The sequence below is a fragment of the Theropithecus gelada genome, chromosome 3 (assembly GCF_003255815.1).
Source record: "Theropithecus gelada isolate Dixy chromosome 3, Tgel_1.0, whole genome shotgun sequence".
Taxonomy (NCBI): Eukaryota; Metazoa; Chordata; class Mammalia; order Primates; family Cercopithecidae; genus Theropithecus; species Theropithecus gelada.
In genome coordinates, this window is record NC_037670.1 from 7,203,063 (window position 1) to 7,221,990 (window position 18,928).

The following is an 18,928-nucleotide window of genomic DNA, read 5'->3' on the forward strand; positions in this document are numbered from 1 at the left end:
AAAATACTGACCCCCTCTAACAGAAGGAAGTGAAAAGTCAAGTGGCAAATGATTGCTCTTCTTAAGCAGAAGAGACTATTCCTGAGGTTGGGTGCTCTTGTGCTGAGAAGAGAACACAATGAGAATTTACCACCCTCTTGATCTTAAGAAAACAGCTGGTGTAGAGAAAGGGGAAATTATCTCTAATTCACTGAACTGAACCACAAATATAGCTGTCATCTTTTTCAGAGTAAGAAGAGTACATGCTATTGGGAGATGAGGATGAAGGACCCAGATGGATACAGTCTGGATGGAAAGCTGATGTGACTTATTATTCTGCCCGTGAGAAGCCCTGCACAATTTTCATTCATGCTTACAGCACCAAATGGTACTGTGAGCTGCCACTGGAATGAAAAATACAGTGCAAATATAAATCCATTTTGGCAACACTTAACTTTTTTTCTGAGGGTATATAATTTTGGGGTCTGAATCGCTTAATAAAAAAAGAGATACACAGACGGTTTTTCATTCATTTAACAAATATTAGCTGAGAACCCAGAAACCGTGCCCTAGGGATGTTGAAGTGAATGTGTTATATGAGCTGAGACCTGACTTACCAGTTGTGTTGATCTAGAGGGAAGAGAGATCTGAGTTAGGGCCACTGCCTAAGCTTGAGGGGGCTTGCAGTGTCTGCGGGAATCTGCATTCTCGTCTTTTCTGAAAATCATTAAAATTCTATTTCAATCTTAAAATGTTGTTATGATGAGGTACCTATGAAGATGTCAGCAGTGTGGTTATCCTGAGTGGCTTCCACACTGTTTGAGCCAGAAGGCACACCCTATTCATAACCAGTCTGAGCAAGTTGTAACCCCAGATGGTCCTGCTGTCTCGTATTAGGGTTGTAGACCTGTCAGACGAATGTTAAGGATGGGATCCAAGTACCAGCTCTCGTGTAGATAGAATTATTTAAAGTGGCCAGGGATACAAACTCCTGGGGCAAAAGAAATCCATTTGTTGGCCAGGCGCAGTGGCTCACACCTGTAATCCCAGCACTTTGGGAGGCCAAGGCGGGCAGATCACAAGGTCAAGAGACTGAGACCGTCCTGACCAACATGGTGAAACCTTGTCGTTACTAAATTACAAAAATTAGCTGGGCACAGTGGTGGGCACCTGTAGTCTCAGCTACTTGGTAGGCTGAGGCAGGAGAATCACTTGAACGCGGGTGGCAGAGGTTGCAGTGAGTGGAGATTGTGTCACTGTACTGCAGCCTGGTGATAGACCAAGACTCCATCTAAAAAAAAAAAAAGAAAAGAAAAAAAGAAAAGAGAAAGAAATCCATTTCTCAGGACACAAAATGGAAGAACTAAGTCTGGCCCCAAGTTCAAAGGGTGGAGTAGGGCAGATCATGCATAACAAAATGGAGAGAGTCAGAAGGTGCAATGATGCATGCCTGGAGCCCAGAATAAGCCGGAAATTGAGCAAGAAGGAGCCAAGAAAGTTTCTGAAAACAGAGATGGAGCATCATCAGTTTTAAGCCTGAACGCACAGCTGGATGGATTGGCTTTTGGATGATGTCATGGGGTAAAGGTGGACACAAGTACGTTTAGGCATCACCTTGAGTGGAAAAAAGAGAGCATGATAGCTGGAGAAAGAGCATCCAAGTGTTTCAATGGGAATGAGCTCTGATATCACCTTGAGATTGGAAAGCTTTTCACATCCTTCCAAGGGAATTACCGCTCCATTCTGAATTTAAAAAAAAAAAAAATCAGTATTTAATATTGCTTTGGAGAATTTCTAGTTCTTTGAAATCCTTTGAAATTGCACTGAAGTTACACTTGAGTGTACTGTATTTGCCTGCCATTTGCTAATTCACATGGGTTGTTCTGCCTAATCTCTACATCACAGCAAAATCATTTTCACGCTCCATTTCCTGGACACCACAGCCTCTTATTTCGTAGATAATGATCCTTTTTTCCACTATGATTACAAATGACTGGAAAAAAAATACACAAGTCTCAACCAGCCCCATGTAATAACCTGCCTACTGCCACAATGTGAGTTGCTGAGGGCTTTTTGTTTACTATTTTACTCCACGTAAGATGGTTACATGTCAAAGATTTTTACAATGTTAGAGGCTTTTAGAAGATCAAGAGTGGATAAAGAGATGTGATATGACTTTAGACTTTTTGATTTTGGCCTGGTTTGTCATTTGTCTCCACTTGTTTCTTCCAAACAATCTGCTACATTTTTCTGCAATTTTATTGTACCTAAAATTTTAAACTTCTTATTAAAGTACAGCATTACAGCAGGATGTTTTTGTTTTTTTTTTTTTCAAAATTTGCCACAGCAATATATCTGGTCCCCAGTAATCTTTCAGAATTTTGCCATTCCCTAGCCAGAGATAGAGTAAATTTTTTCCTCACTTTGAAATTGAATGGGCGTTTGTGGCTGTCTTGATGAACAAAATTCAGGTCTAGTGACACTATACACTTTGGAGACAAGGTCATAAAAGAAAATATGACTCTCCATGCTCATCTTTAAAACCCTGTCGCCATGTTGTGGGGAAGCCCAGACCACATGAGGAAGCCCCATGTAGGTGTTCCAGGCAAAAGCCCCAACTAAGGTTTCACCCAAAGCTAGCACCATTTCAATTCCATTTTAGCCAGCATCAGTTGGAAGACGTGGAAGTGAGAAAGCACCACATAATCTTAGTCCCCAGCCTTCCAGCTGCCCCAGCTGATGATGAAAGTAGTGGACACAAGTTATCCCTGCCAAGCTCTGCCCAAATTGCAGATTCATGAGAAAAGTTAATGTTGCTTTAAGCCACCAAGTTTTGCAGTGATTTCTTATCCATCACTGGGTGACTAGAACCAACACTCACACAGAAGACACATGTCATAATTATACAGGTTGATGAATTTGCACAAACTGAACACAGCCATGCAACCAGCACTCAGATCAAAAAATAGCTTCTCAGAAGCCTCATCACTCTTCCGGTCCCTCCCTCCAAAAGACAGCTACCATCCTAACATTTTTTGCCTAATTAATGTTTTTGCCTATCCTAATTAAATTTCTTTTTTGCCTATTTTAGTATTGACCAAAGCTGTCACATGGCTGTTGTGACCCCATTAGCAGCAACTTGCCCAGGACAATGAGGTAAGACCCCAGCCAAGGAACTCCTGCTTTTGGGAGCAATCAAAGATGATTGCTGTGTGCTATGAACTGAACCACATCCCCCTAGAATTCATGTTTGGAAGCCCTAACCCCCGGCGTGACTGTATTTGGAAATAGGACTTTACAGGAGGTAATTAAAAATAAATGAGGTCACAAGGGTGTGGCCCTAACCAAGAGGCATAGTGCCCTTCAAAGCAGAGGAGACGCCAGTAGAACAGGCACACAGAGGGAAGGCCACAGTCAGAAGGCAGCTGTTTACAAGCCAGCAAGAGAGCCCTCACTAGAAACCAAACCTGCTGGCACCTTGATCTGAGACTTTCCGCCTCCATAACTGATAAAATGAATGTCTGTCATTGCAGCCACCTAGTCTGTAATATTTTGCTAAGGCAGCCAGAGCAGTATTATACTGGATAATCAACGAAGCTTAACATCACTGTGGTAGAGAGCTTAGTTGAAAATGGGAAAACTGTTGGGCACAGTGGCTCATGCCTGTAATCTCCGGCCAAGGTGGGTGGATCACTTGAGGTCAGGTGTTCAAGACCAGCTTGGCCAACGTGGCAAGATCCCGTCTCTACTAAAAATACACAAATGAGCCAGGAATGGTGCCAGGCACCTGTAATCCCAGCTACTCAGGATGCCGAGGCACGACAATCGCTTGAACCCGAGAAGCGGAGATTGCAGTGAGCCAAGATAATGCTACTGACTCCAACCTGGGTGACAGAGTGAGACTCTGTCCCAAAAAAAAATAAAACATAGAAAAAAGAAAGAAAGAAAAGGAAGGAAGGAAGGAAGGAAGGAAGGAAGGAAGGAAGGAAGGAAGGAAGGAAGGAAGGAAGGAAGGGAGGGAGGGAGGGAAGGAGGAAGGGAGGGAGGGAGGGAGGGAGGAAGGAATGAGAGAAAGAAGGAAGGAAGGAAGAAAGGAAGGAAGGAAGGAAGGAAGGAAGGAAGGGAGAAAGAAAGAGAGAGAGAAAGAAAGACACCTGTAATCCCAGCTACTCAGGAGGCTGAAGCACGAGAATTGCTTGAACCCAGGAAGTGGAGGTTGCAGTGAACGGAGATCATTCCACCGACTCCAGCTTGGGTGACAGGGTGAGACTCCATCTCAAAAAAAAATAGAAAAAAAGAAAGAAAGAAGGAAGAAAGGAAGGAAAGAAAGAAGGAAGAAAGGAGGGAAGGGAAGGGAAGGAAGGAAAGAAGGAAGGAAGGAAAGAAGGAAGGAAGGAAGGAAGGAAAGAAGGAAGGAAGGAAGGAAGGAAGGAAGGAAGGAAAGAAGGAAGGAAAGAAGGAAGGAAGGAAGGAAATAAGGAAGGAAGGAAGGAAGGAAAGAAGGAAGGAAGGAAGGAAGGAAGGAAGGAAGGAAGGAAAGAAGGAAGGAAAGAAGGAAGGAAGGAAGGAAGGAAGGAAGGAAGGAAGGAAGGAAGGAAGGAAGGAAGGGAGGGAAGGAAATGGAAGAACTGAGGCTGAATCTCCCCAAACCTGAATGACAGAGAAGAAGGCATGTTTGGGAGTTGATGATCATTAGACACGTTTAGGACACCTGCTCAAGCTGTTGACACTCCAGGACTAATGCCTCTCACAGTCACTGATGGCAGAGATAGCCTATGGACTTTTAACTATAGTAGTTGACTACTGCCCTGACCACAGTTGTTGGGAAGAGGGGTGGGGAGCTGATCTAATTTGTGCCGAATGAATTTAACTTCTCTTTCTGAAGAATCAGAGAACCTATACATAGCCCAAACAGCTGTAGACACCAGAGCTCCATGGTCACATAATCCTAGAAGTTATAGCTGACTTGACTGGAACATATGAATGATCACAAATAAGCCACACACACAAAAAGAAAAATCAAGGCAAAGATAACAGGATCATGAGACAGATACTCTAAGAGATGCCCATATCATATTCTGAAACTCAGGGGGAGAGAGAGCAGAGGTATAAAGACAGAGACCTGGAGGTACTTCCTGCAAAGGGTACTGTGAGGCTCCCCTCTCTTCTTCTAATCCATTTTTTAAAATTTTTTATTTTATTGCATTTTATTTTGAGACAGGGTCTCACTCTGTCACCCAGGCTGGAGTGCAGTGGCACCATAACAGCTCATTGAAGCCTTGACCTCCCAGGCTCAAGCAATCCTCCCACCTCAGCCTCCCAAGTAGCTGTGACAACTGGCATGCACCACCATGCCTAGCTAATTTTTGTACTTTTTCTAGAGATGGGGTTTCACTAGGCTGCCCAGGTTGGTCTCGAACTCTTGAGCTCAAGTGATCCTCCCGCCTCAGACCCCCGAAGTGCTGGGATTACAAGCATGTGCCACCGCATCTGGCCAAATTTATTTCTGTATACTGAGCTATTTGGCTATACTGGGTGGCCAGGCATGCAGAGCACTGGACCTGGTGCTGACAGAGGCAATCCAGACCCTAAGTGCTTTGAACCTAAAACAGTTAACACACCCTCTTGCCTATTCAGAACTGATTCTGGACATTGACAGAGTTGAGGCTGAAAATTAAAGACACTAACTCTCTTTCCAGAATGGTCTGGTGCAAATCAGGACTATCATACAAGCACAGCATTTCTACCGATTTTCTTTTCTTTCTTTTTTTTTTTTTTTTTGAGACAGAGTCTCGCTCTGTTGCCAAGACTGGAGTGCAGTGGCATGATCTCAGCTCACTGTAACCTCCACCTCCTGGGTTCAAATGATTCCCCTGCCTCAGCCTCCCAAGGAGGTGGGCTTACAGGCACATGCCACCCTGCCTGGCCAATTTTTGTATTTTTAGTAGAAATGGGGTTTCACTGTGTTAGCCAGGATGGTCTCGATCTCCTGACCTCGTGATCTGCCCCCCTCGCCCTCCCAAAGTGCTGGGATTAGAGGCGTGAGCCACCATGTCCAGCCACTTTTACCAATTTTCTAAGCACCTCAGGATTAGTCAGAGGCTTTCAGTACTTTGTATATATCATATCACTTAGCATTGTGAAAATGCTGTAGTCTGTCCTCTTATTATTTATTTATTTATTATTTGAGATGGAATCTCACTTTGTTGCCCAGGCTGGAGCACAGTGGCACAGTCTCAGCTCACTGCAACCTCCACTCCTGGGTTCAAGTGATTCTCCTGCCTCAGCCTCTGGGGTAGCTGGGATTGCAGGTGCGCACCACCACACCTGGCTGATTTTGTGTTTTTAGTGGAGGCATGGTTTCACCACATTGGCCAGGCTGGTCTCGAACTCCTGACCTCAGGTGATCCACCTGCCTTGGCCTTCCAGAGTGCTGGGATTACAGGCATGAGCCACCGTGCCCGGCCTGTCCTCTTATTATTTGTTGATGGATCTCTTTGCTCAGTTGATTGAGAACTTACTGAAATCATGCACTGTGGCCCAGTCAACTCCACAGTCTACTGGGTTTAAACCCAGGGACCACCACTTGAAATGTTCAATGTCTATAAATGAATAATTTTGTGAAAAATTTTTTTTTAAAAAAGACCTGATTTCTCTTCTCGTGTTGTTACTAACTTGTTGTGTCACCTTAGGCAAATCAGTAAACTATTCTGGACTTCAGTTTGCTGATAAAGAAAATAAAGACATGGGGCTATACCCTCTTTTAGATTCCTTCAAGTTTTGCCTCAATGTAGTCTATTTATATTCTGGCAAAGCTGTGAACTACTTATAGAAGAAAAATCAAAACCTCAGTGGCAGTCACCTCAAGGTAGTATCTAAATTAGGCTGTGATCTGTCCATCTGTTTATTTTGGAGATCAGTCATGTTCCTGTTTCAGAGCACTGATCCCGCGTATCGCCTCTTTCCCCCGGAGGCTGCCTGGCGTCCCATTTCAATCTTGTCTTATGTAGCTGGCTGATGTTTGATCTTCAGTTCACATTTGTTCCTGCTCTTATCACTCTTGGGAGGCTGTTATTACCCTCTTCCAATGCCATCAAAGGTCTTTAATGCCTACCTTTCAACATATTGTGTGTCATCTTGTAGACGCCGCTAAATGTTAGCTTAGCATTGCCCAGGGACATCCCAGACCTGGTGAATGACAAATGAGAAATGAACTGAAATTTCTCTCTTTTAACTGGTCTCAAAATAGAATTTCCAAATCATCAGGTTGGCTGCCCTTTTGGTGAAGGGATTCCTGAGTATAATTTCTTCACATCTCTGTCTCCGGAACGAAGGGCTTGTAGGTGCAATGGAACAAAACTGATCTGAGAGCCAGGCATCTCTCCAAGTCTCAGTTCTGCCACTAACTAGCTTAAGTCTGCATTACACTGTAAGACACTCTACACCATTTATTTCTAGATACTATATGCAGATGTTCTAAGCTTGCCTCACAGAGATTGTGCCTAAATTGTGCCTACACTTGCCCAAAGTGCCTAAACTAGGTAGGTTCATGTAGTATCACAGTTTGCTATATTAGATGCTCTGGATGGATAAATACAATAAGACCCATAGCTTCCAATTAGAGATTGCTTATCTCTAAACCACAGTCTTAGAGGCAGCATTCCCAAAGCATGTTCCATAGAGCACAAGAGACACAAGTGGCTTCTTTAAAGCAGGGCTCCATGGTGTAGTGGCCACTGTCATGTGCTACCCAGATCTTCAGCTCCTGGACAGAGTCACCCATTCCTTCAGTTGCTCCATCTCCAGAACTTGCCCTCAGCTGAAGAGAACTGCCTTATTCAAAGCCACGCTCCCTTCCCAAAACAGCCTGCGTACAATGCATCCAATGGTCAACATGGGGTGGCTCTGGGGAGGTGGCAGTGGTCTCCAAAAAGACAGAAAGAAGGAGAGTGGCTAGGGCTGAAAACCTACCTATTGCGTACTATGTTCACTATTTGGGTGATGGGCTTGATAGAAACCCAAACCTCAGCAATTTGCAGCATACTCTTGTAACAAGCCTGCACGTGTTTGAACCTAAAATAAAAACAAGCAAACAAAAAATTGATTGTGTATTCATAAAGACATTTTTTAGAAAAGGAATACCAACCAGGCACGGTGGCTCACACCTTTAATCCCAGCCTTTTGGGAGGCCAAGGCCGGTGGATCACCTGAGGTCAGGAGTTCGAGACCAGCCTGGCCAACATGGTGAAACATTGTCTTTACTAAAAATACAAAAACTAGCTGAGGAGTGGTGGTATCCGCCTGTAATCCCAGCTACTAGGGAGGCTGAGGCAGAAGAATCACTTGAACCTGGGAGATGGGGGTTGCAGTGAGCCGAGACCGTGTCACTGCACTCCAGTCTGGGCAACAGAGTGAGACTCTGTCTCAAAAAATAACAATAATAACAACAAAGAAAAAGAAGACACCATTTTCATCAGATTTTCAGAGTGATCCCCCAACACTGAGAACAACTATGTCATATAGAAATGAAAAATAAATTAGCCTATTAATTAATTGCTGAGGGGATCTTCCTTGCACACATTCCAGCTCAAATCGTTTTTTTTTTTTAACTTTGAAGAACGCTAGCATCCTAATGCAATTTCTCTTCACCCCCCAATGTTTGGAAATATCTGACTTATGCTTCCTTTTCTTCATGTATCTCCCTCCCACCCTCAGGCACATCTATTTGCTCAGCGATGTGGGTTGCGCTTGTCAATAGTGGCACTTACAGTTCAGAGTAATGATCTCCTCTCGCCTTTCCCATCTGTTATTTCCATACGCCTGACGTCTTCATAGTAGCTTTTCAGGGAATAAGAAGACGCTGCTTTACAAACCATCCTTCTCTCTCGAAATACTTAATGTCGACGTTGTTTGGGCTGCTCTTTATGAAACTCCCGAAGCATCATGACTGAAGCCATCATTCTGACTCTTTGTAATAATCACAGCTCAATTTTCCAGCCGATGTTGATTTCTGGCTGGCCTGTGGTCAGGACCATATATTCATAGGACTGCCTGTCATCTCCACCTTTAGACTCCGGCTATGGTTGGAACCGTTAATTTCCCTCGTTTGTAATGTCACTTCCACCATCCCACCTAGTATATCATCCTCACATGAGCTCAGGACTGCCCTTCCAAGAGATCCCAAAGCATCCCCAGCTCCTCTAGACTAGGGAGGAGACAGTGGGTGGTGTCATGGGGACACCGGGCCTCTGTCCATTTGAAATATTTTTTTGTTGTTGTTGTTGAGATAGAGTCTCATTCTGTCACCCAGACTGGAGTGCAGTGGCACAACCTCGGCTCACTGCAACCTCTGCCTCCCAGGTTCAAGCAATTCTCCTGTCTCAGCTTCCCATGTAGCTGGGATTACAGGCACCCGCCACCATGCCCGGCTAATTTTTATACTTTTAGTAGAGACGGGGTTTCACCATGTTGGTCAGGCTGGTCTCGAATTCCTGACCCCAAGTGATCCGCCCACCTCAGCCTACCAAAGCACTGAAACAGGCATGAGCCACTGCGCCCCGGGCCCCATTTGAAATCTGAGTCAGCACAGCCTGGAGACCTGCAGGCACCCACCAATGATGCAAACCCAGGGAGGAAAGAAAGGAACTCTAGAGGGAGAGCAGCTGGGAACAAATGGGAAATTCACTTTGACCGTTGTCTTAGATTCGGGAGTGTTGAAAGGGCCGGGCTGGAATCTGGAGAGAGCAATATCACCAATCATTGTAGTAATCATAATATCTAACATTATCAAGCACTTTCTTTTTTTTTTTTTTAGACGGAGTCTCGCTCTGGTGCTCTGTTGCCCAGGCTAGAGTGCAATGGCGCCATCTTGGCTCACTGCAACCTCCACCTCCCAGGTTCAAGCGATTCTCCTGCTTCAGCCTCCCAAGTAGCTGGGACTACAGGTGCCCGCCACTACACTCGGCTAATTTTTGTATTTTTAGTAGAGATGGGGTTTCACTATGTTAGTCAGGCTGGTCTCAAACTCTTGACCTCAGGTGATCCCCCTGCCTCAGCCTCCCAAAGTGCTGGGATTACAGGTATGAGCCACCACGCCTGGCCATCAAGCATTTTCTATACATCAGATACTGTATTTAGTACCCTGCAGGCTGGGCAAAGTGGCTCACAACTGTAATCCCAGCACTTTGGGAGGCTGAGGTGGGAGGTTCGCTTGAGGACAGGAATTTGAGACCAGCCTGGGCAGCAAAGCAAAACCCCATCTCTACAAAATGATTTTTTAAAAATTAGCCAGGTGTGGTGATGCATGCCTCTGGTCTTAGGTACTCAGGAGTCTGAGGTGGGAGGATGGCTTGAGGCCAGGAGTTCAAGGCTGAAGTGAGCTATGATTACACCACAGCACTCCAGCCTGGGTGACAAAGTGAGACCTTATCTCAACAGCAACAAAATAAGTACTTTGCAAGCATGAAGTCATTTATTCCCCATGACAATCCTATAAGATAGATACTATCATTTCTTCATTTTTCAGATGAGTAAACTGAGACATAGAGATGAATTCAGATATGATTCTGCTTGTATGTATATCCAAGGGGCATTGACCTGGTGAGTGGAGGCTGACAGATGAGTTTTAAGGCATTAACAGTAATAAAAGTTGCTGGCTGGGTGCAGTGGCTCGTGCCTATAATCCCAGCACTTTGGGAGGCCGAGGAGGGCGGATTACCTGAGGTCAGGAGTTCGAGACCAGCCTGGCCAACATGGTGAAACCTCGTCTCTACTAAAAATATAAAAATTAGCCAGGCGTGGTGATACGTGCCTGTAATCCCAGCTACTCAGGAGACTGAGGCAGGAGAATTACTTGAACCTGTGAGGCGGAGGCTGCAGTGAACTGAGATCACGCCATTGCACTCCAGCCTGGGCAAAAAGAGTGAAACTCTATCTCAAATAACAATAATAATAATAATAATAATAATAATAATAATAATAAAAGTTGCAAAGGCTCGGATTAAAGATTGGAAACCAGAAGCCAGTCAGTGGTTGGGGGTAAAGAGTTAAAACTCTGGGCTGAATGGAGTCAAGAGGCAAGTCATGACTTTGGCTCCAAGAAGAGATACTGGAGCCCGGACTAAGGTCTGAGAGGGCACTAATGAGGATCAGACCCAGCCGTGGGGATGGGAGTGACATGCTTGGCTAGGCGTGGAGAGAGTGCAACTCTGTGGGTCTGTGGGTACCCAGGCTCCAGCCCAGGCAGGATGTACATGGGTTTGGGAGACACGGGAAGTTGAAATCCCACAGAAGAGCTCAAAGCCACCCTACCTGCCCAAAAATTGCACAGGACAAACCAAGACTTTGGGATAGTGAGCCCTGCAGAACAGGTGAGAGCATGCTCCTTACTCACAGATGAGAACCAAGATATCTCAGGCTTCCCACCTGAGGGGTTAGAGCTGGCCAGAGCTGCAACGTGATCCAACCACTGCCTCTGCATTTGTACTGAGAGTCACAGAGAAGCAGAGAAGGGTGTTATGGACCACCGGTCTCTGGGAGCCCCCAACACCCTGGCAGGTCTCTCTGGTACTTTGGAGAGAGCTGTGATCGGGCCTGTGATGGTGAATATTGAGTGCCAACTTGATTGCATTGAAGGATGCCAAGTATTGTTCCTGGGTGTGTCTGTGAGGGATTGCCAAAGGAGAGTAACATTGGAGTCGGTGGACTGGGAGAGGCAGACCCTCCCTCAATGTGGGTAGGCACCATCTAAACAACTGCCATCACAGCTAGAATAAGGCAGACTCGCTGAGTCTTCCGGCCTTCACCTTTCTTCCATGCTGGATGCTTCCTGCTCTTGAACATCAGACTCCAAGTTCTTCAGCTTTGGAACTCTTGGACTTACACCAGTGATTTCCCAGGGACTCTTGGGCTTTTCAGCCATAGACTGAAGGCTGCGCTGTCAGCTTCCCTACTTCTGAGGTTTTGGAACTTGGACTGATCCACCACTGTCTTCCTTGATCCTCCATTTGCAAACAACCTGTCGTGGGACTTTACCTTGCGATCGTGTGAGTCAATTCTTCTTAGTAAATTCCCTTTCATATATACATATGTCCTACTAGTTCTCTCCCTTTAGAGAACCCTGACTAATACAGGGCCACTGCACTCCACTCTGGATGACAGAGCAAGATCCTGTCTCTAAAAAAAAACAAAAAATGCTTTGCAAAGGTCAGTTCCTCCAACCTGCTCATTGTGCATTTGGTCCCAGGCCTTGCCCTCTTCTGGTTGAACTCCAATTTTTTCAGCTGCTGAAGGTTTAAGATGGGCCCCATTCCGGGCATGTGCCACCATGCTTGGCTATTTTATATATATATATATATTATTCTGTAGAGATGGGATCTTGCTATGCTGCCCAGCCTGGTCTCAAACTCGTGGCCTCAAATGATCCTCCCACCTTGGCCTCCCAAAGCACTGGGATGATAGGTGTGAGCCACTGTGCCCAGGCTCCAGGGTATAGGCCCTATTCCAGCACTTCTTTTTGTTGTTGTTTGTTTCGTTTTTTGCTTGTTTTTTGAGATGGATTCTTGCTCTGTTGCCCAGGCTGGAGTGCAATGGTGCAATCTCAGCTCACTGCAACCTCCACCTCCCATATTCATGCAATTCTTGTGCCTCAGTCTCCCAAGTAGCTGGGATTACAGGCACACGCCACCACGTCCAGCTAATTTTTGTATTTTTAGTAGAGACAGGATTTCACCATGTTGGCCAGGCTGGTCTTGAACTGCTGACCGCAGTCAAGTGATCCGCCTGCCTCAGCCTCTGAAAGTGCTGTGATTACAGGCATGAGCCATGTCCAGTCTATTCCAGCACTTCTTTAAGAGGAGACCCTTGAATACCGAGAGGTTCTTAAAGGCAAAGGAAATGGAGCTTTAGCAGTGAAATTTCAGGCAGAGAGTAGGGCACCTTTGTGAGAAAATGTACTGAGGGTACGGGCCTGCTTTCCTGGGTGGGGTATGCTTTGAATGTTCTAAGAAAGATAAGATGTGCACTTACAGTTTTGCCGATATATAGTAGAATATTGGATCACTACAGAGGGAGAAGACTATAGTGGCATTGCAGCATCGTAACTGCACAGAGCAGCTGTCACCTTTCACCACCTAGAAGGGAATCAGTAACAACAATTCACTATTCAGTCAGCATGCAAAAATTCTAGAGCCTCTGGATTGTCTGTCCCTATGTGTGTGTGTTTCTTTCTTTCTTTCCATCTTTCTTTCTTTCTTTCCGTCTTTCTTTCTTTCCGTCTCTTTCTTTCTCTTTCTTTCTTTCTTTCTTTCTTTCTTTCTTTCTTTCTTTCTTTCTTTCTTTCTTTCTTTCTTTCTTTCCTTTCTCTCTCTCTCTCTTCCTTCCTTCCTTCCTTCTCTTTCTTGCTTTCTTGCTTTTTTCATTCACTCTTTCTTTTTTTGTGAGTGTATGTGACAGAGTCTTGCTCTGTCGACCAGGCTAGAGTGCAGTGGTGTGATCTCAGCTCACTGCAACCTTCGCCTCCTGGGTTCAAGCGATTCTCCTGCCTCAGCCTCCCAAGTAGTTCGACTACAGGCATCCACCATCAAACTCAGCTAATTTTTGTATTTATTTATTTTTTTTAGTAGAGACAGGGTTTCACCATGTTGGCAAGGCTGGTCTCAAACTCCTGACCTCAGGTGATCAGCCCACCTCAGCCTCCCAAAATGGCTGGGATTATAGGTGTGAGCCACCGCACCCAGCCTTTTTTTTTTTTTTTTTTTAATGACAGAGTCTTGCTCTGTCATCAGGGTATAGTGCGGTGGTGTAATCATAGCTCATTGCAGCCTTGAACTCTGGAGTTCAAATAGTCCTCCCATCTCAGCATTCTGAATAGTTGGGACTACAGGTGCATGTCACCATGCCCAGTTAGATTTTAAAAAACATTTTGTAGAGATGGGATCTTGCTATGTCACCCGAGTTGGTCTCAAACTCCTGGGCTCAAGTGATCTTCCTACCTTGGCCTCTCAAGAGTGCTGGGACTACAGGTGTGTGCCACCACACCTCACTATCTAAAAAAAAAGAAAGAAAAGAAAAAAGATTGTAGACATGGAGTCTTACTATGTCACTCAGTTTGGTCTCAAACTCCTGGACTCAAGCCATCTGCCTGCCTCCACCTCCCAAAGTGCTGGGATTACAGGTGTGAGCCACCGCACTCAGCCCATGCTACTTATGTCTCCTCTGATTCTCGTGGTGACTGACTACAAAGCCATTCAATCAAGAAGAGACTTTGGCTCATTTTCAGGACCAGCAGGGAAGGGGATGGAGGAGCTGAATTTCCCTCTGTGCCCATGCTTGGCAGTATCAAGAGATAAACACAGAGGTACCAGGGCTCCCCACTTCATGCTTGGAAACTCCCTATCATGCAGGGTCACCCAATGTAGGCAAAGACCAGTCCAGCTTGCTCTCAGCACTCAGGTATCATTCCTTTTTTATTACTACTTATTTATTTTGAGATGGAGTCTTGCATTGTCACCCAGGTTGGAGTGCAATGGCATGATCTCAGCTCACTGCAACTACCACCTCCTGGGTTCAAGCAATTCTCCTGCCTCGGTCTCCTGAGTAGCTGGGATTACAGGTGCCCGCCACCATGTTCTGCTAATTTTTTATATTTGTAGTAGACACGGGGGCTTCACTATGTTGGCCAGCCTGGTCTCGAACTCTTAACCTCTTGATCTGCCCGCCTTAGCCTCCCAAAGTGCTGGGATTACAGGTGTTAGCCACCATGCCCGGCCTCAGGAATTATTCTTATGACTCTGATGCCCTTTGGAAACCTGGGAATAGACAATGCATCATCTTCAGCCCAAATCAGAGAAGAAACATTCACAGATTTCTACAGATCATGTTTGTGGTAGTTTTAAAATATGTCTGCAAAGTGTTTAATAGTCATCTCGGCCGAGCAGAGTGGCTCAAGCCTGTAATCCCAGCACTTTGAGAGGCCGAGGTAGGCGGATCACCTGAGGTCAGGAGTTCAAGATCAGCCTGGTCAACATGGCAAAACCCTGTCTCTACTAAAAATACAAAAATTAGCTGGGTGTGGTGGCGGGTACCTGTAATCCCAGCTACTTGGGAGGCTGAGGCAGGAGAATCGCTTGAACCTGGGAAGCCGAGGTTACAGTGACCCGAGATCGTGCCATAGAGCTCCAGCCTGGGCAACAGGAGCGAAACTCTGTCTCAAAAAAAAAGTCATCTCATCAAAAGGGATACTCACAAATGGAATATCCCTCCCCTTGAATACAGGCTGTGTATGCCTAAAAAATAAAATGCAGCAGAGGTGACTCTATGCGGCTTCTTCCCAGGCTGGATTCCAAGAAACTATACAGTTTCTACCTGGCTTTTTCTCTTTTCAGGAAAAACGTATCTTTGAAGCCCAGCCACCATGTTTGGAGGAAGCCTGGGCCATAGGTAGAGGCCAGGGTCTAGGTGTTCAGCCAACAGCCCAGATAAGACCCAGGTAAGTTCTAACAGCCATCATCAGCTATTAGCTGGTAAGAGAGGGAACCTTCGGTTGATGCCAGTCCCCAAACTTTCAGTCGCCCTGGGGGATTCCAAGTAGAGAAGGAATAAGCTGTTCCTTCTAAGCCCTGCACACATAATAGATTTGTAAGCAAAATAAATGTTATTGTTTCAACCACTAAGTTTTGGGATGGTTGGTTACATAGCAATAGACAACGGGGGGGAAAAAATCTATTCCTATTTTGTACCCATGTCACCATACAAGCACCACCCTATAATAAAGAGAGCAATTAACAAGCAAAGCAGAACTTAGAGGCGGGGAAGCTTTGGATGTTTCTCTTCAAGAATCTCACCCTGCATTCTGATCTTGGGTTCCTTTGGCATCGTATAATCTACAACATGACTATTCAGCTCTAAACAATCGTACCAGTTTAAAAGTGCATGCGTTTGCCCCTTAATGAGTGGCATCTGTATTTAGAGTTGGACTCACTCTCTCTCTCCTATTGCAACATTCTCCAATAAAGTCATTCTTGTCTAAGTCTGTGTGATACAATTTTGCTTTGACACCATCCAGGGTTTTCAGCACCACACTGGTCAGAAAACTGTCTTCAATGTCAGTTACAGTTCCTTCAACACTTTGCCAGCACAAGAAAGTGCCTAGCTTTAGGTTTAGAAAGTGCACTGGTGTTCTGGCCTTAGATTCAGTATAGCATCACAGAACAGAGCCCAGGAGGCCCGCAGACAGGGGTCTGATGCTCTCCTCTTTCTGTTATTGCCTATGTGATTTTGAAGGGGTTACTTAACTTCTCTGAGTTTCTATTTTCTCACCTGTAAAATAGGGACAGTGACACCTCCATGGGGCTTTTATGAGGATAACATGAATTCGTATTTGTAAACAGCTTAGAACAATGTCTTAGATATATCAGAGCTCTATCTTTAATTAGTCATTTCTTAACACTGGTTATCTCTAAAAGTTGGGTGGGAGATTGGGGCAGATTGTACTCCTTTGCGTTGTTTGTTGTTCTATTGAGTATGTATCACTTTATAATTAGCAGGGAAAGAAGGACAGAAGGAGGGAGGGAGAGTGGTAGGGAGGGAGGGAGAGTGGGAGGGAGAGTGGGAGGGAGGGAGGGAAAAATGAAGAAAGGAAGGAAAAATTGGGAGGAAGGAAGGATGAATGGAGGGAGGGAAGGGGGAGAGGAAGAAAGAGGAAAGGAAGAATGGAGGGAGGAAGGAAGGGAGAGAGGGAGGAAGAGGAATAGGAAGGAAGGAAGGAAAGAAGGAAGGAAGGAAGGAAGGAAAGAAGGAAGGAAAAAGGAAGGATAGATGGAGGGAGGGAAGAGGGAGAGAAAGAAAGATGAAAGGAAAGATGGAGGGAGGAAGGGAGGAAGAGAGGGAGGAAGGGGAATAGGAAGGAAGGAAGGAAGGAAGAAAGGAAGGAAGGAAGGAGGGAGGGAGAGAGGGAGGGAGGGAAAGAAAGGAAAGGAAGGGAAGGAAGGCAATCTAAACCTCAGTCCTTGTACAGATGTCCTAAGCTTCTCTCCAGAAACACATCACTTACCACTTGCCCTTTTGACCACAGAGGAAGTCAGTTCTATCTGAATGGATGTTCCAGTCCTTAACTGAATTTGGTTAGTGTCTGAATGATGGTCCATGGCCTTACTGCCTCATAAATCAAAGCCAGGGAATAATTTTAACAGTGCATAAACAGGAAATATGAAAATTAATGCTTGCAGGAACCTTATTTAATTTTGCTGTGAACCGATTTCCGTGACATTTATGCTGTTTGTTTTGTGTAGTTGTGTGTGGGTTTTTCTCTCCCCCTTCTTTTTATTTTGTTTTCTGTTTTCTTTTTCCTATTGGCTCAGTTTCAGAGAGGCTAGTTATCTGCACATTCATCTCTAAAATGACCTTCCTTTCTTGAAATGCATGTCCTTCTGTTTGTAACAAAAGGTCACAAACTCGCCGGGCCCATCAAAGCCATTACTATGGCAATACACTACAGGATTGCGATTATTAACCTCTGGATAAACAGGCAGGCAGGGAAGATGGATGGAGAGGAATAAGGCTTGTGTTTATACACATTTATCTTTGGTAATTAGCCATCTGGGGGAAAACCACAAATACAGGCAACAGAAATTGATTTATCTTCAAATAATAAGTTTTGCTTTACAACAAGGTCTGAAAGTGCATCTTCTCAAGTGCTAATTTTGCATGTCACTTGCATGCTTTAAGGATGAAAGTAGTAATTACCAGGCCTTTCATATGCAAAAGTAAGGTGCTAAGAATCTGCTAGCTTCATCCACAAGAATTAAAAAAAAAAAAAAAAAAGGATGCTTTCCCAGAAGACTTCCCAGGTCCTAAAAGGTTTGTCACTAGAGGTCTGTATCTTCCTGGAGGTCCAGGGCCATTCATAAGAAATTAGCTGCGGACAAGTGTGGTGTGAAGTGGGAAGTCACTGATACCATAAAGCAGGTGCGGTCTGAATTGGAAAATCACTGATTCCATGAGGGTTCCTGTGGTTTTGGGCTTGACCTTTCTCCACTGATGCTAAGGGTCAAGGCCAGGAAATAAACCACCTAGACACTTGCGTGGCACAGCCACATCAAAACCAAGGGGCACAGGCTCAGTGGCTCATGCCTGCAATCCCAGTACTTTGGGAGGCCGAGGTGGGTGGATCACTTGGGGTCCGGAGTTTGAGACCTGCCTGACCAACATGGAGAAACCCCATCTCTACTAAAAACATAAAATTAGTCAGGCGTGGTGGTGCGTACCTGTAATCCCAGCTACTAGGGAGGCTGAGGTAGGAGAATCGCAGGAGAATCGTTTGAACCTGGGGGGCGGATGTTGCAGTGAGCCAAGATGGCGCCATTGCACTCCAGCATGGGCAACAGAGTGAGACTCCGTCTCAGAAAAGAAAAACAAAACAAACGAACAAACAAAGAAATAAAAACAAGGGGGCAGGCCTCTTAATAACCAACATGGGGACAGTGGGATGAAGGGGCTGTGTGTCTCATTTCCAACAGTGGCTCGATACCTAAGGGATCAGTAGCTACATTTGCTTGTTGGCCAAAGGCCTTTCTGTTCCAGGAGGAATCAGCCTAAACTAAGAGGGAATTGTCTGGGTAATTCCACTTCCCCTTTATAGTTAAGCCTCAGGGAAGCGCCTGCTTTTAATGAGCTGTGGTTCAAAACCATCCATCCAGGCTCGCACATGGCACCCTCCGAATTTATTCAAAGACAAAGGAAAACAGAGTGAGACACTCTGGAGAGGCCCCGTCGACATCCATCTGCTGCAGCTGAGTTTCCCCCATTAAACCCTTCTCATAAATAGCGCCGGATCCTGCAGTCTCTTGCCAAATGTTTTTTGAACTGTTTTTATTAATAACAAATTGGAATTAGTTGCTGTCTGCAATATGCCCTGCGTGTTTCCACCTGTGAACCCTCTAGGCAGAGGGCG

General features: G+C 45.2%; 1 long non-coding RNA gene across 1 annotated transcript; it reads right to left on the reverse strand.

Moving 5' to 3' along the window:
• Nucleotides 1–596: 596 nt before the first annotated feature.
• LOC112620020 lies at nt 597–13,093 on the reverse strand. Its single transcript, XR_003118465.1, has 6 exons — nt 13,006–13,093; nt 9,665–9,713; nt 8,748–8,817; nt 7,094–7,167; nt 1,594–1,722; nt 597–696 (listed from the first exon to the last, which is right to left on the reverse strand). It is a non-coding gene; the product is annotated as an uncharacterized LOC112620020 (long non-coding RNA).
• Nucleotides 13,094–18,928: the final 5,835 nt, after the last annotated feature.